Raw genomic sequence first — 19,014 nt, 5'->3', positions numbered from 1 at the left:
CACAGGCCCATTGGACTCCGTGGGTTCCACCAGGGGGTGTTGCAGGGACTGCAGAGCCCTATCTCATTGGGCTTCCACCTCACCCGGAAGTGCTTCCAGGACAAGAGAAGTACTCCCAGATACTGCATTAAAGAATCCGGCTGCCTCAATCGGGTGGAAGGAAGTCAACTCCTGGTGTGGTGGAAGAGCTGTTGTCCATGGCTCCATAACCATCTGGGTGCCCCCTGGCGGTGGCCATGGGCCCCAGTACAGTTGAGCTTATAAGTTCTGATCCCGTGTCCTGGGGGAGGTATTGTCCCTCTCCAGGTCCTTCCATCCTCCAGGCATCCGCCACAGTGCACAAAACAGAAACGGTTAGCTGATTTGCACAATGTAAGATGAAATGCTTAGATAAACAATATTATCAATTAATCAAATCAGATCAGTCAATCAAAATCTTTATTGTCATTGTAGCAATGAGGCTTTGTACAATGAAATTTAGGTGCAATTTTCCAATGCAAAAATAATCTAAAAACACAATCACTCAAGTTAAAACTAAAATTTAAAAAAAGGGAATAAAATAAGTACCAAACGCTGTTTTCCATTCATACATACGTCATATTGCACTTGTCCCATAGCCAATGTTGACTTAGAGCTGTATTGTAAACATGAAGGTGCACTTGGTCAGATTGACCACTTAGCAGCATTCAGCATGGTGATGGCTGAAGGATAGAAACTGTTTCTCAGTCTATTATGTCTATTAGGGATCTGAAAAGTCTGCCTGAAGGCAGGTGTTCAAACAATGCACGTCTTGGGTGTAATGGGTCCTGAAGAATTTTCTTGACGTTCCTGAGACAACAGGAACTATGTAGTTCTTCTAGTGAGGGGAGAGGACAGCCGACTATCCGCTGGGCAACCTCAATGACCCTGTGGAGCTCTTTCCTCTGTGCTACTGTGCAGCTGGAGAACCACACACACAGACAGTAGACCAGGATGCTCTCTACTGGGCAGCGGTAAAAGGATATATTATGTCTTATTGATAAGTAAGGGCAAGGGGGATTAAAAGCCGATCAAAAAAGGGGAACTTTGCTCTTCTGCCTTGCAACACATGAATCCATGATTGATTGAACTATTCCTGTCTTCCTCTGGGGTTACTTCCACAATATACAGTCATATGAAAAAGTTTGGGAAGCCCTCTCAGCCTGCATAATAATTGACTCTCCTTTCAACAAAACAGATAACAGTGGTTTGTCTTTCATTTCCTAGAACATCTGAGTACTGCGGTGTTTTCCAAACAAAGATTTTTATTGACGCAGTATTTAGTTGTATGAAATTAAATCAAATGTGAAAAACTGGCTGTGCACAAATGTGGGTCCCCTTGTCATTGTGCTGATTTGAATGCCTGTCACTGCTCAATGCTGATTACTTGGTGTGATGAGCTCGTTAAGCCTTCATAGACAGGTGTGTCCATCATGAGATATAAAGGTATTTAAGGTGGTCAATTACAAGTTGTGCTTCCTTCCCTTTGACTCTCCTCTGAAGAGTGACAGCATGGGATCCTCAAAGCAACTCTCCAAAGATCTGAAAACAAAGATTGTTGAGTCTCCTGGTTTAGGGGGAGGTAACAAAAAGCCATCTCAGAGGTTTAAACTGTCAGTTTCTGTAACTGTAAGGAATGGAATCAGGAAATGGAAGGCCACAGGCACAGTTGCTGTTAAACCCAGCAGGTCTGGCAGGCCAAGACAAATACAGGAGCAGCATATGCGCAGGATTGTGAGAATGGTGACAGACAACCCACAGATCACCTCCAAAGACCTGTGAGAACATCTTGCTGCAGATGGTGTATCTGTACATCGTTCTACAATTCAGCAGCAATTTGCACAAAGAACATCTGTATGGCAGGGTGATGAGAAAGAAGCCCTTTCTGCACTCACGCAACAAACAGAGTTGCTTGTTGTATGCAAAAGCTCATTTAGACAAGCCAGATTCATTTTGGAACAAAGTGCTTTGGACTGATAAGACTAAATTTGAGTTATTTGGTCAAAACAAAAAGTGTTCTGCATGGCGGAAGAAGAACACCACATTCCAAGAAAAACACCTGCTACCTACTGTCAAATTTGGTGGAGGTTCCATCATGCTGTGGGACTGTGCGGCTAGTTCAGGGACTGGGGCCCTTGTTAAAGTCGAGGGTCGGATGAATTTAACCCAATATCGACAAATTCTTCAGGATAATGTTCAAGCATCAGTCACAAAGTTGAAGTTACGCAGGGGTTGGATATTCCAACAAGACAATGACCCAAAACACAGTTGGAAATCTACAAAGGCATTCATGCAGAGGGAGAAGTACAATGTTCTGGAATGGCCGTCACAGTCCCCTGACTTGGATATCATTGAAAATCTATGGGATGATTTGAAGCAGGCTGTCCATCAAATTGAACTGGAGAGATTTTGTATGGAAGAATGGTCACCAATACCTCCATCCAGAATCCAGACACTCATCAAAGGCTATAGGAGGACAGCATCTAGAGGCTGTTAGATTTGAAAAGGAGGCTCAGCTAAGTATTGATGTCATATCTCTGTTGGGTGCCCAAATTTATCCACCTGTCTAATTTTGTTATGATGCATATTGCATATTTTCTGTTAATCCAATAAATGTAATGTCAGTGCTGAAATACTGCTGTTTCCATAAGGCATGTCGTATATTAAAAGTAAGTTACTACTTTGAAAGCTTAGCCAATGAGAAATAAAAATCCAAAGAATTAAGAGGGGTTCCCAAATATTTTCATATGACTGTATATACAGTAAATGTACAGTAAATGGGGAAAATCAAAACTAAACTGTGAAATGTGTCTCTTATTAAATATATCTCATTTTGAATACTACATTTATATTATCAGGTTTGAATTTTATTTTATTTTTCTCTTCATCCTGTAAAGCACTTTGAGCTACATCTTTTGTATGAAAATGTGCTATATAAATAAATGCTGTTGTTGTTACAGTATATTATATATATATATATATATATATATATATATATATATATATATATATATATATATATATATATATAGTCTTTAGAAAAAGCGTACGGAAAGTAAAAAAAGATGTCAAGGATGAATGTCCCAGGGTGCCATTGATGTAGCACTCAAAGTTGTTCACAAGATGTTTTGCCGACGATCAGATGGAAACGGACACACGTTGTTGGCGCCCTCTTCTGACGTCGCTCTGTTCTCTTCTCCTGTGTGCTCGTCAGACGAGGCATTTTTAGTATAAGATTCCACAGGTTTCACAAGATGTGATTGCTACATGCACCTGATTGGCTGGCTGTCAATATGATGAATTAATTTGCTCAAACTCTTTCATCAGTTTGAGTGCGTCCATTTTCTCAAGTGATAAAGTTTCTCCTGTCTCAAGCTGTAAACCCATTTAGTCCTGGTGGCCTTCCCAATCACAGGTGATGAAATCATCAATACAGCTTGAGGCATCTCCTGAATTCCTGTTCAGATCAAACAAAAACAGCTAGCGGATGTTAAGTGTCCATGCAAGTGACCTGTATTTAAGTTCATCTGTTGTTTTGTCTTGAGCAAAATATAATGAAAATATAGACCAAAATTTACAGATTTTGCACACCACAGGTCTCCCATCCAGGTACTGGCCAGGGCCCGAACAGGCTTAGTATTAGCAAATCCAAATCCTAATATGTGATATCATCTACTGTTAAAATTCTGCTCCATACTTGTAATATTTTTATTTTTATATTGTATTGAAGATTACTTGTTTTCTGCTCTGTGCATTGTATTGTATTGACCCTCTTTTTCTTTTTGACACCCACTGCACTCCCATCCTACCCGGAAAGGGGTCTCTCTTTAAAATGCCTTTTCCAAGGTTTCTTCCATTTTTTTCCCTACAAGGGTATTTTTTTGGGAGTTTTTCCTTGTCTTCTTAGAGAGTCGAGGCTGGGGGGGGCTGTCAAGACGCAGGGCCTGGTAAAGCCCATTGTTGCACTTCTTGTGTGATTTTGGGCTATACAAAAATAAATTTGTATTGTATTGTAGTTGGAGGACCTCTTCTGAAGTGCATGTGGAGTGGGGCTGCTTGGAGCCCCCTACTCCCTTTTTCACTAAGCTTGAGAATCAACTTCACAACCTTAACACTAGAATTTCAAGGGATGGGAATTTTCATTAATTTCCCCTTGGAGACAAACAGAGTAGTAATAATAATAATAATAATAATAATAATGCATTTTATTTATAGGGCACTTTACATCTATAAATATAATTCTCTAAGCCGCCGCCAGAGCGGGCAAGACACCCATGAAAGCACTCAGGAAGGAGCCACGCCCACCAACTCTAAGACCATTGGATATGACGAAAACTCGCAGAGCCACGCCCACCAACTCGGACGCAGCAGCTCACAAAACACGACGTCATTGGATACGACGACAACTCGCCAAGCCACGCTCACCAACTCGGACGCAGCAACTCACAACACAGGGCGTCATTCACGTTCGTCTGTGCTAGACTCCACATGCACCTCTGAGCCACGTTGACTGTTCATAGAGGCATGTTTCTCACAGATGTGAATCGCTATATGCAGCGTGTAAAACAGTTTGCGAGTGGTATCCCATAGGATCCTTAAAACAATCCTTTAAAACGGAGGTTAAAACACAATGAAGGAAGCAGTCTTTAAAAACCAATAAGCCCTGTGTCTCTGTTTCATTAGCGTCTCACCTGCTTCACCGATGCAGGCCCTGCAACAGTCGAAACGCTCTCTCAGCAGCTGACCTTCTACACAAGCTGTGTGTGTGGGTGGGTGGGTGTTAGTTAGTTAATTAGTTACTCAAAGGATTTCAAGATTTAATATGCACAAGCGGTAACACTGCAAAAGCAGCCCAAACCAGAAAAGACGGCTGGCAAAAAGTGGCCGACAAATTAAACGAGTGTGCATTGTACTTACTGAAAGCAGCGTCTCGGTACACATACAAGCCAGTTTCCCTTTCGATTTGTACATGTTCAATCTCTCCCTGTGCATTTCCTATGCGACACACACACAGGCAGTGCCAGAGAGAGACAGATGCATACTCACAGGCAGCCGGAGAGAGAGGGGGCTCGACTCATAAGGTAGGAAGGCAGGTAAAGAATGCACTGGGCTTGATTTTGTTTTCACTTCTGTTTACAGCGATCGGTTCGTATTGTGCATTGTTACTTTTCTTGGTGGTTTATTAAATTACGGATTTTTTCAAATGTTCATTTTTTTCCCTGTGCTTAAAACTCATTAAAAAAAAAGTTGTTTTTAGCCAGTGGTTGGTAGCGCTATAGTGCAAACTCTTGCAGTGTTAGTTTTCTCTGTTGTTCAAGGTTTTCTTAGTGTTATTCAATGTTTTTACATTTTGTTTACTATTACGCTGTGCATTCTATGGTTTAATTAACTATTTGTGCTTAAAAGCTTAAAATATATATTTACATACAGTTCGTACGGTCTGGAACTGATTAATTGTATTTACATACAGCTTCATAGAAAACATTGTTTCGTATTGATGCCAGCCCAAAACACACTACAAAGCTGTCAGATAGGACAAAATGCCCCATCATTTACAAAATCAACCTTGTAAATGACAATTTTCTATAAGCCCATTTTTCCTTCTTTAGCCAGAATGTTCCCTAACAAAAATCATGTTTGTCGCAGATGTGAATCGCTGTATGCTGCGTGTAGAACAGTTTGCGAGGGGTATCCCATGGTCTTACAGTTGTTGGGCGGGTCTCTGTTAGTTGCTCTTGCAAGCGGGCACATGACCAGGCAGTGTGTATGCTTCGAGAGCGAGGGTGGACGCGATAGCACCATCTAAGAAGAATCATGTTTGTTGCGGATGTGAATCGCTGTATGCAGTGTGTAAAATGCTGTATTGTATGTTGCCCTCTCCAGAGTTACATCTTTTCATTCACCTACAGTCGTATCCTCCAAACCAACCCCATTTGGACAACGGTGTCTTTCAGGAAGTGTTCAGCCATCAATACATAATTATGTGGTGTATGCTACGCCGCGGGTTGGCTAGTTAGCAACAAATCTCAAAGTGCAACATAAGTATAAACAAAGGCAAGGCAAGATAAAACAGAGATAAAACAACAATAATTATAGCATTCTTGTTAATAAGCTTTCCTAAATTGAAATGTCTTTAGCTGTTTTTTAAAACAGCCCACAATCCGCTGTGTTCTCAGGCTCTCTGGTAGGCCATTCCAGAGCCGTGGAGCAGCGGCCGCAAAGGCTCGGTCTCCCATTGTATGAAGTTTGGTCACAGGGGGGCGAAGGTGGTGGGTATTTGTAAAATGGAGGTCTCTTGTAGTGGATTGTAATATAAGGAGTTCTTGATATTGTGGAGCATTTCCATGGATACACTGGTGAGTGAACAAACAGAGTTTGTATTCGATACGGAGATGGATAGGGAGCCAATGAAGTGATCGATGGATTTGTGAAATGTGTTCATATTTCCGCAAGAGTACTATCGATCTACCCATCTGCTGCACTTTCAATCAATCCACTGTATCTATTGAACTATCTGTCAGAATGAGAGAATCAAAAGTCCCCAGAAAATTGATAACATTCCTTTAATCGCTGTAAACAAGCGCCTCTCGTGTGTCACGTGTATGTAACACCAAACAGCATACTTTATTAGAGGTTTATATAAGAACATTTGTAATTTCTTTTCCAGCACGGAGCCTGACTGGAGTTCGTATTACAACAAAAGATGGGGACGAACCGAGTAAAGTATTGCTGGGTGTTCTGGAGCTCGTAATTAACTACAATAGGGCAGAGTGGTGGCTCTGGGGCTAAGGATCTGCGCTGGTATCCAGAAAGGTTGTCGGTTCGAATCCCCATCACTGCTAAATTTGAATTATGAAGGGAATTAGTCCAGTGGATCGAGACTGTTATTTTAGAATGAGTTCATCAAGAACACGGGGACACAGTTGGAAACTTGTTAAGGGGAAATTTCCATCTTTTTCTTTACACAAAGAATGATAGACACTTGGAATAAGCTACCAAGTAGTGTGGTAGACAGTAAGACTTTAGGGCCTTTCAAAACTCGACTTAGTGGATAGGACTGGCGAGCTTTGTTGGGCTGAATGGCCTGTTCTCGTCAGGATTGTTCTAATGTTCTAAAAGAGATCCTACTGTACTAGGCCCCTGAGCAAGGCCCTTAACCCTACAATTTCTCCAGAGGGCGCTGCACAATGGCTGACCCCACTCCCTGACCCCAAGGGGTATGTGAAAACTAACAAATTCCTAATACAGGGTGGCGCACTAAAAACCAAACCGCCTCCGACTGGCCGTCGCAATCGCGGAGCCTCATTGTCGCGATGGAGTCAGCAGCCCCAACTGTGCATTAGTAAGGAAGCTGTGAGCCAGTGGGTACAGACGTGCGTGAAAGAGATCCGGAAGATGTATTCTCTGCAACAGAGGACTGGAATAGTGGAGGTGTATGGGTCTACCGGTTCTTTTAAGGAAATGTGGGACATTTTCGCACAGAAGTTTCCTGGCGTAAACCTACCAGTAAAGAGCAATATTCACGAGTGGGTGAAGAAGTGGGTCAGTTGCAAACTGCAAAAAGAAATCGGGCTGTATCCGTTCGCACACCTGTGGTCGTAGCAGATATTCAGGAACGGATGGCCAGAAGCCCTGTAGGAAGACGACACGTAAATTGGCACAACAAGCAAATGTTTCACGCAGGTCTTGTCAACGTGTGTTGCACTCACTACAAATGAAGCCGTACAGAATGACTTGTGTCCAAGAACTGAAGGACGACGACAGGGAAAAAACCTGTATTTTATTGCACGCGGCTCCTTCAAACAATTGCAACTGGATTTTTGTGTTGCATATCTTTCATTTCGCGTACGGGCTAAAAAACATACGTCGACGTTGGAGTCGGACATGGTTCGGTTTTTAGTGCGTCACCCGATACAAGAAATTGTATAAGACGAAATAAAGAACACTGCGATGTGTTTGTGTGTGTTCTACCCGGGATTGGTTCCCTGCCTTGTGCCCTGTGTTGGCTGGGATTGGCTCCAGCAGACCCCCCGTGACCCTGTGTTCGGATTCAGCTGGTTGGAAAATGGATGAAATAAAGAACAAAAAAATAAAATAAATAAAAAATAAGCTCACTGAGGAGCATGGAAGCCACATTGAGCCGTCTCAAAATGAAATAAGAATGTCTGGAAGAATGAAGTGCAGTAACCTTTTGAAGAAACCTTATGATTACAGTTTATTTAGCTTAAGCTTCACAAGGCCATCTATAAAAGACAAAATGATCAAAAATGCAATCAATACAACATTTTCAGAGAGAGTGAGGAAACGTTAAATCATATACGATACTGGGTAGGGTTTAAAGTATTGATTTTAAAATCACACAATTGGGAAAAAGAAAACGGCAGTTGAGTGAAATCCACAACATCCCAAACAAATTGTTTCAGCATACCGTAACTTATGCTGGCAATGAAGACCCTCCATTCGGGGCTGAGCCCAACTGTTAAGCAGAACAGAGCCATGACTTGGACAGGCCGTGCTCAGCATGCCTTGAATATCTCTGAACACAAGTAATGGCTCACACACCAAGGCGTCTGCGTAACCCGAGCCATCGACCGCCGCACTTGTGCATTTCTTTGCGGCGACACTTTCCCCTTGTTATCCTCCACTGACCTTTAAACAGCAGGGGACGTTTTTTTCTCAGGGACAAATGGATCAACAGGTGGGGGAGGTGGCAGTAAATCGGACTTCTGTCACCGCCTATCGACACGTTCAGCCTGAGTTCAGCTTGGTGTTTCTTCAACCTCAAATATTTAATCACACCCCAACACACACCCACCGCATCCCAAATTTAAGGAACACAGGATGGAATGGTGTCGCTGCTGACACGTGTGCCCCCCCATTCAGTCACAGTTGATGTCTGCATGTGTTTCCACCCAAATCAACATTATTGACTGATAAATCTAAAAATAAATTAACTTAAACCCAGTGCATTTACTTACTTTGCCCATGGCTTCTGTGTGATGTTGTGTACAGATCTGTAATCTGCTAACGTTTTGCTGGGATTCATTTTTACAGATGGGCGTTCATCCACCAGAAGATAAAGACAGATCATTTGTGATTTGAATGAAAGATCGGGAGATGAAATGTAGCTAAGTTCATTAAAAAACAAGTTAGGAAGAGTATGCATGGCGTAACATTCAGACGCATTTGGGGACTTAGCTAACTGATCTGAAATTGGAAGCATATTATTTTTGGGTTTTCTTTTTTTGCATATTTCAAAGAGTCAGTTATCACAGACTCTATTATTTTCTAACAATAAGTAATTCTCAAAATTACCAGTGATAACAGAATACAATCACACGTGTTTGTAGACTACTTTAAATACTGTACCTGCTTGTCAGCAGCGCTTTATAATGTCACATACCGAGCACAAATTATTGAAGATTATTCATGCCAAAATTAAACGCAATCCATTGTGTTAACTACATGGTACATTAAATGTTGGCCCAGTCATCATAATTTAAAACATCTCTCTATTATACAAGAACATCTTGAGACGAGACGAGACTATTGCCAAGAGATTTTTTCAAGTCCCGTCCTCCTCTCCACCATTTCCGGTTAACGGCCCACACGCGCAGTCCTCTCGCCTCTCATTCGTGTGAATGCTTTTGTCAGACACAGTTCCTGCGCTCTCTTTTTACGTTTTCCTCACTTTAAGTTCCCAATAAGATAAGACTTATTATGTCCAAATCTTAATGAAGAATTTCATCCTGAAAGGTTATCAACAGAAGAAATGAGTACACGGGCAATCCTAGCACCAAGAAACGATGAAGTCAAAGAAATTAACGTGAAAACTGTCGATCGGTAACACGGCAAACTGGTTAAATGTGTATCAATAGACTATGCTGAAACAGTTGGTGGTGATGGTGCGAAAGATGAAAACATCAACTTACAATATCACAAAGAATATCTACAACCATTAACACCATTTGGTCTTCAGCCAGATGGATTACTGTAGAAACAAGGATGCATCATAATGTTATTGCGTAATTTATGTCTAAGTGATGGGCTATGCAATAGGACAAGATTAGCTGTATTGAAAATACAATTCTAACATGAAAAATTTGAACAGACGACAAGAAAGGTAATTTGTACATCTTCAGGGGTTAACATTCGACACCAAAGGAGATCTTGATATGCCATTCGTATTAAAACGATAACAGTTTCCCGTTAGTATAGGTTTTGCTATGACAATTAACAAATCACAGGGACAAACATTCGAAAAAGTCAGTTTATTTATTAGAGAGAAAGAAACGATATTCATTCACAGGCAGTTATACGTTGCGTTGTCACAATGTAACTCCAAACACGGAATCAAACTTCGAAGCGATATTGACACAAAGTTAATTTCAAATATTGTTTTTACTGAAGGTTTACAGTAAAAGTGCAAGTTTAAAAAGTATTTGTGTGTTAATATCAAAGCCAAACAGAACGAAAACGTACAATGCAACAAATACCTCCAATGCAACATGAAGCATAATTTTCTTTCAATTTACATTTTACTATTTTTTAATATGGTTAATTACTCGCTGTAATGTAAAATAGTTAGGTCTATTATGCATATGTAAGAGTTCCCATGAAAATAATCTGCTTAAAGCCGCGAAGTGGCTAGCGCATAGCGCCCTCCCAGGGATTGCTGAGCAAAGCAAGAGCCCCCTGGTATTTATTATATATATATATATATATATATATATATATATATATATATATATAGAGAGAGAGAGAGAGAGAGAGAGAGAGAGAGAGGGTGCTGTTAGTGTGTACGCCTGATGAGCCCAGAATTAGGGTGAAACACGTGTCATGTACTCTTTGCAGACCAACCACAAGCGTTACCTGGTAGGCAACCACCCATACAATCAGATTGTGATTCAGACTACAAATGCCATGAATGTAATTACCCCGATCTACATACTGTCAAATAAACGAACCACACGCCGTGGCTGACACTGACATCCGAGGTTCGATCCCCGAGAGGGGGTGCAGTGAGTGTGTACACCTGATGAGCACAGAATTAGGGCAAAACACGTGTCGAGTACTCTTTGCATTATTTCACAGTAAACTATGCAATATACAGTATATACATACATACAATTCACTTCTCTTTGGTCTGCCTCAAAAGTTATTACATAAACTTCAACTTGTTCAAAATTCGGCTGCTCGTATAATTACTAAAACACCCTATTCTGATCACATTACACCCATTATTCAGCAGCTTCATTGGCTGCCAATAAAGTTTAGGGTCAACTACAAAATTTTAGTCCTTACATATAAGGCCATTCATAATCTTGCCCCCACATATCTCTCACAGCTCCTACAAGTCACTAAACCCTCTCGTATGCTCAGATCCTCTTTTTCCATTAACTTAAATAATCCACCAGCACGTCTTGTTACGATGGGATATCGCGCATTTAGCAGATCGGCACCTTCCTTATGGAACTCATTACCTGCTTATCTTAGGAATATGACTACCCTTCACTAATTTCAGGCTAATCTTAAAACTTATCTGTTCAAAATTGCTTATTCATTGTAACTGTTATTGCTGTTTTATCTGATGTTTTATTTGGATTTTAAATTTTCTAGTTATTGAATGTTTATTTTTTAACCTGATTGTACAGTGACCTTGAGTTTTTTGAAAGGCGCTTCAAATAAAATGTATTATTATTATTATATTATATATATATATATATATATATATATATATATATAAATGATTGCTTTTCACTATGGCACACAACTTTTCTTTCAGTTTAAAATGTGATCCTGTGCCAAAACAAAAAATTCCTATTGCTTGCACCCATATGCTACCATTAAGCCATCATTTCCAACATTAAAGTGGCGTCCCTGGGTGGGACAGAAGTTAAAATTCTCACATCTCCTACAATAATGTGAGGTTACTTAGTGTGCAGAAGCTAAGATCCTAAAATTTCCTACATTCATTTGACGCCCCTGGGTGGGCACGAAATAGAAATCCCTGCCTCATTGTCCTACACCAACCATTAATCAATTCCTTTCCTCAACGTCTATACACCATTTCCTTCAGTTATCTGGTGTCGCTGGGTGGGTAGTTAAAATTCTCACATTTCCTACATGAATTTGGCATCTCTGGGTGGCCATGAAACAGAGATCCCTCACTTGTTTTCCTACACCTTGCATCCGAATGCTACCAGTGTTGAGAATCTGACATCTTCAAACCTCTATTATGGACTGAAAACATTTTTTTCTGTGAAATCCTGCATGGATTTCTGGGTTTAGGAAGTCAAGAAACACTTACGGCTATTTGTGATCAGACTTTGTTAGCTCCGCAACACCACCATTTTATTGTGTATTTGTTCACCACCATTTTGTGATTCCTGTTATGAGGACACTACTTGAATCCGGAAGGCATAGTCCAAAGCGTTGCAGCATCTGGAGTCGCTGATTCGACGTTTTAAACACCGGGACAATTGGTCTGTCCTCATCTGTGATGGTCGATAAAACCAAAGAACTCTGTGTACGTTTCTTTTTTGACTTGCAGTTCTAAAATCTTTAGCATTTCCCTTCTGACTTTGACTTTTGGTTAACGTTTTGGCTTTGGGAATACGTTTAACATCACCTTGGTGTGTTATAGCGGGTCCACGGCTCAAAAAAAATAACATAATCCATTGGCCAGCTTGTTCGCCCTGGGCCTACTCACACAGCCAAGGACAGTTGGTGATGTAATTGGGGTGAGAAACACCTGCACGTGAAGGTTCGGTCTTTCTCAGTTGCTTCACTGGCTTCCTGCAGCATACGATTGAGATGCTGTGCCCATGGAGCCTTATAAGAGGAGTCCAGCACAAGAAGAGGGCAATGAAACAAAAGAGGATCGGAGGTTAAAGGATGGAGAGAAAGGCAGGAGTGGGAGAGAACCGGTGCTTAGAGGGAAGCAGGCGGACGGGAATGGCGCCCCAGGAAGTAGCATGTGACGAACACTCAGGAGGGGACAAGGAGGTTCACTCCTGTTGAGCAACCAGGGAGCAGGAGTGATGGTTATGCTCCTGAGTGTCCTCTCATTGGATGGAGCCAGCGATCAGCAGCGGTGAGGCGATGGTGCGCTTTCGCCAGGTGGAGCCTGGAAAGGCAGCGGTGGGCATGGGAGTAGGGTCCGGTGGCTCCCTGTGCAACGCCATGGATCAGGCGGTGGGGACATGGGCCAGATTTGAAGGATGTCTGCGCCTGTTGGTGGATGTCTGTCTGTTCTGCGAGGTCCCAGAGAGGCGTCGGGTTTTTAAAGGGAAGCACCAGGGATTGAGGATCTTAAAGAGGACTCCTGTGTGAATTTTAACCTCGTTTTAATGAATTTATTTGTTTGAGTATTTTAACCTCCGCTAACACTTGAACATTTTTATGGATTATTTATTTATTAACTTTTGAGCACTGCACTTTTTGAACGCTTGGTTTGGTTGAGTTTTTGTAATAAAAGCACTTGCACTTTTCACCATCCCCTTGCTTGGTGTGTTTTGTCCTCATCTGCCACACTCATCTTGGCTACGACTGTGTCGGATTCAAGAGGCTCCCATTATAGAAGAGAGAGTGTTGTGATGTGAACTTTTGCATACAAGTTGATAAATATTTTGTATGTCTTTATTTGTAACTTAGACAAAGCAATATAAAATTAGTGCTACATTATTGATAATGACAGCAAAGGTTTGATGGTTTAAGAACCCCTTCCGCCCCTTTTAGGACTGAGTCTCTTTGTAATTTTACAACAGGGTTGGGTGAAGTGCCTCAAACAAGTTTGGCCAATGGCTGGAGTCTCTCAGCCAACCCCCACAGGATAGCCAGGCTGCCTAACTGCCCAGCTTTACCTTAACACCTGGTTTGGAGGGCAGGTGTGAAGGTGCGGTCTTGTATCAAAAGCCTTTAAGTACCACAACGCCCTATTGGCTGTAGGGGTTGGACAGAAAACCTATAAATTTGCTTACTTTACCCTTCCCTATCTCTCTTACCACACTTATGGAAGACCATCTCACACACCAGGAACTGAAAAGGACAACACAATGAAGAGCACAGCTTGGCAGCCATATTGAGACAGGCATGCGGCCTGTTCTGAAGAAAGCTGACCACAAATGAAGACTTAACTCGAGACATTTTAAGTAACTAACAAGTCTGTGTGCAGCCTGAAACTACACATCACCATTTTATCAGGTTGTATGGTTGCCAATATTCAAATGTACTTTGCATATTGTTATACGAATATTATTAATAATACATTATTTAAAGTGTAACTTAACTCCTGCTTGTCTTTTACTACACCTAGTTACCTGAGGTTATAAATGTAGAAGAGAAGGTGTGGAGAAGTTATATGGTACCTTATAAACAGTGCTAAGTCTGGGAGATTTGAGGCATATTAATAATACAAAAGGGGAAAGTAGAGGAATATATTACTCTACCAAAACAAAACAGAGAGCAAGGAGCCGACCCGCACCATTACACTTGGTTAGCAATCCATTTCTGAGTTCTGACTTGGTGCCACAGACTGGGTGATGAATCTCAAGTTTTTCACCGCTCAGGCCGCTGGCAGTACCAGCCAGGTCCCATTGCTCTGTTTTACATCCTCAGCATAAAGATGTGTGTGTGTTAAGTTAACTGGAAAGGATGGAGTGACGTGGCTCTGTGATGAATCCTTTCTACAGTTGGCCCCTGTCTGATCTAGCTACTCTGCTACCATGTGCTGATTAAACAACTTTTGAGTACATTTTATAAAAATACTCAAATATTAAAAAACACTTCTCTGATTATAAAAAAGCTACACCAAAAATCAGAAGCCACAGGAACACCCCAAGATCACATCTGTGAACATCTGGCCCAGAGAGTGACAGCCCAGCGAAGAATTCCTGTGTCAGGCCAGTAATCAAAGTCCTCCGTTTTCAACGTGTTGCTGTAATTACATCCCGGAATAATGTGATTTTTTTTTTTCCAGTCACTTCAGTTTTTTGAGGTTCAATTCATCACCCCAAGTCTCCAAAAACAATATGAGCCAGTCCAGAGCTTTACAGATTATTCGTAACCTGCCTAACGCAATTATCATGCATGTTCAGTTGAACAAGGAAGCCATTTTTATAGAACCTGAACCACACGGTAAGAGAATACGGGAATTCAGCTTCAAGAAAAATGAACAGTAATTACATAATCTTCAGTGTCAAGAAAATACATATAAAGTCATGTGAAAAAGTAAGTGCCCCTTCATTTGTTTCGACCCTGACTCCGACTCCTGTCTTTTGAGTTTGCTCTTGCCCTTTTGACTTTTCTGGTTGGGGCCACGGCACGTCCGTTTAGTTGTATGAAATTAAATCAAATGTAAAAAACTGGCTGTGCAAAAATGTGGGTCCCCTTGTCATTTTGCCGATTTGAATGCCTGTCACTGTTCAATGCTGATTACTTGGTGTGATGAGCTCATTAAGCCTTCATAGACTGGTGTGTCCAATCATGAGATATAAAGGTATTTAAGGTGGTCAATTGCAAGTTGTGCTTCCTTCCCTTTGACTCTCCTCTGAAGAGTGACAGCATGGGATCCTCAAAGCAACTCTCCAGAGATCTGAAAACAAAGATTGTTGAGTCTCCTGGTTTAGGGGAAGGCTACAAAAAGCCATCTCAGAGGTTTAAACTGTCAGTTTCAACTGTAAGGAATGGAATCAGGAAATGGAAGGCCACAGGCACAGTTGCTGTTAAACCCAGCAGGTCTGGCAGGCCAAGACAAATCCAGGAGCAGGATATGTGCAGGATTGTGTGAATGGTTACAGACAACCCACAGATCACCTCCAAAGACCTGCAAGAACATCTCGCTGCAGATGGTGTATCTGTACATCGTTTTACAATTCAGCTCAATTTGCACAAAGAACATCAGTATGGCAGGGTGATAAGAAAGAAGCCCTTTCTGCACTCACGCCACAAACAGAGTCGCTTGTTGTATGCAAATGCTCATTTAGACAAGCCAGATTCATTTTGGAACGAAGTGCTTTGGACTGATGAGACAAAAATTGAGTTATGTGGTCAGAACAAAAAGAGCTTTGCATGGCAGAAGAAGAACACCGCATTCCAAGATAAACACCCGCTACCTACTGTCAAATTTGGTGGAGGTTCCATCATGCTGTGGGGCTGTGTGGCTAGTTCAGGGACTGGGGCCCTTGTTCAAGTCGTGGGTCACTGGGGCCATCCAGGACCGGAGTTGGGGACCCCTGCTCTACAGGCTTTGCAACTCTTCAGGTGTCTCCACGGAAGGTCTGTGAGGTTTAGGTCTGAGTTTTGGCTGGTGTCACTCAGGCACCCTCAGAGACTTGTCCCAAAGCCACTCCAGCGTTGCCTTGGCTGTACTATATGCTTTGGGTCATTGTCATGCTGGAATGTGAATCATCACGTCTGAGGTGTTGTGGACTCTGGAGCAGGTTTATTTCCGGGACGTCTCTGTATGTAGCTGCATTCACCCTCCCCCTAATTCTGACTAGTTTAAATGTCCCTGTCCCAATAACACAATCCTGCCATCACCATAGGGTTGGTATTAGGTAGGCATTGAGACCTCAACCTACATAGTCTTTAATTTTGTTACAACTAAACCTTTCTTATTCAGAAAAGCCAGCTTTTTGAAAAAAGGAAGAATAGAAAGCACAAACATTGACAGCCTTTGTAAAAATACCTGGATGAGACAATACAACAACTTATCGATTAGCCCACTAAACAGCCACCTGATGGGCCAAACGGCCTTATGCCACTTGTTAAAATGTCTTGTGCTCAATAAAACAATTGAGCATTTGGTGAACTCTGGTACCATGACACTCAAAACGTGCCACATACTGTACTACTTGGGCTTCATTATGCCTCTTTAACATGCACAACAAAATTTCCCTCAAAATGCCCTTTTTTCTCCCAGAAAGGCAATTTCCTTTTGGCTATCTGATACTAAAAAAGAATGTGTTCCCTCAGATTAATGACGTGTTTACCCAAAAGGAAGTCGCCACCCATCTGAAGCACTGCCTGTTTACCCCTTCCAGACTCCACTCCTCAGAGCTGCGCTCATCAGCCAGGCCAGGCCGCCAGTTCACAAGCCAAGCCGAGCAGCCGCCCACTTCTCATATCAGCTGCCTACTTCACATTTGATTTTTTCCATCATCTCCTTTCTAAATCAGTTAAAGCCCTGGTGGTCCAATGTGACGGGCGTCTCAGATGTGGTCAAATGCGTGCTTCTCTGATCTGATCCTGGGCCCTCATGGAACTATAGGCTCCTATTAAATTGCATCTCCAATTAAGACATCAATGCCTGCTGCTAGAACAAAGTGCCAGGATGGACAGTGCTCTCTACTTTAGGTGGTGGGGGACCACAGAGTGTCATGGATCGCTTTCAATGTATGCTGTAATGCTTGCTGTGTTGTTTACATTTGTTCAATTGAGTTGTGGTTTGTTATACAGTAATCCCTCACTACTTCGCGGTTCACTTTTCGCGGATTCACGACTTATATGTAAGCATATCTAAATATATAACGCAGATTTTTCGCTGCTTCGCAGGTTTCTGCGGACAATGGGTCTTTTGACTTCTGGTATTTGCTTCCTCAGTTGGTTTGCCCAGTTGATTTCATACAAGAGATGCTATTGGCGGATGGCTGAGAAGCTACCCAATCAGAGCACGCAGTTAAGTTCCTGTGTGCTGCTGATTGGCTCAGCGACGGAGCGCTGCATTAACCAGGAAGTCTCATCTCACTCATTCAGCATTAACGTGCTCTTGCTACTGCATTCAGGGGATTATCACCTTCATCGTCATCATTTTTACTGCGCAGCATATTCATCACCATCATCACGTCATATATAGCTACGTGTACTTCGCTATACAGTAAGTGTAAACTTATCTACCGATTTCATATTGCTTAGCAGTTGTCCCTGTTATTAATAGAGTAAAGGGTGGGTTGTAAACAATACAGGGAGGGTTTAAAAACGTCCAAATACATGTTAAATAATTAAATAAATATGGTGTCCCTACTTCGCGGAAATTCAGTTATCGCGGTCGGCCTTGGAACCTATCTCCCGCGTTAAGTGAGGGTTTACTGTAATACGATACACACATACTTTATATACACAGACACACACAGTGGAACCTCGGGTCACGACTGTAATTCTTTCCAAAACTCTGGTCACAACCCAATTTGGTCGTGACCCGAAGTAATTTCCCCCATAGGACTGTATGTAAATAGAATTAATCCGTTCTGGACCGTACAAGCTGTATGTAAATATATATATATTTTTAAAGATTTTTAAGCACAAAAATAGTTAATTATACCATAGAATGCACAGTGTAATAGTAAACTAAATATTTACTTACTTCTTCTGTAATGTTTACTTCTTCTGCTTGGGCTCTCTCGCTCGCTCACTCTCTCTCTCGCTCACTCTCGCTCGCTCACTCTCTCTCTCTCTCGCTCACTCTCGCTCGCTGCACAGGGAGAGACTGAAAACGTGCGGAAATCATCAGCGCATACGAACTGGAAGGGAAACTGGCTTATTTGTCACCCGAGTGTGTGGTCGTGAACAAATGCAAAAGTTTGGCGAACTTTTTGGTCGTAACCTGAGTTGTACTTGGTCCAAGATGTTCGTGACCCGAGGTTCCACTGTATATAATATATATATACACACACACACTCACATACACTAGGGGGCTTCAGCCCACCACCCCATGGCCTGCGCAACACACCAGCCACTTCATGTCTCTGCCACTCGCATTGTGAAGAGGGGGGCTAAACGCACCCCAAGGAGACGCAGTCGCTCCTCCTGAACCTCCTCTTCAACGGTGATACAATGGGAAACAAATAGTTTTTTGGTTTTTTTTACCTCCTCTTTGCTTGATCAGCTGCTGGCTTGCTGCTGCTGCCATACCACGTGATCTGCATCTTATGCGGCTCTTCAAATATTTAAAAGCCTGTACAGCAGCTGTCCTTTTGTCTCACTGCCTTGTCTCTC

General features: G+C 42.0%; 1 protein-coding gene across 3 annotated transcripts in view; it reads right to left on the bottom strand.

Moving 5' to 3' along the window:
• Window positions 1-19,014, bottom strand: part of slc12a8 (solute carrier family 12 member 8) — a 112,668-nt gene that overhangs the window by 40,573 nt on the left and 53,081 nt on the right. The window lies entirely within an intron of this gene.

The sequence above is a fragment of the Erpetoichthys calabaricus genome, chromosome 8 (assembly GCF_900747795.2).
Source record: "Erpetoichthys calabaricus chromosome 8, fErpCal1.3, whole genome shotgun sequence".
Lineage (NCBI taxonomy): Eukaryota > Metazoa > Chordata > Cladistia > Polypteriformes > Polypteridae > Erpetoichthys > Erpetoichthys calabaricus.
Note: the sequence above shows the minus strand (reverse complement) of the source record. Positions and strands in the feature narration are given on the sequence as shown.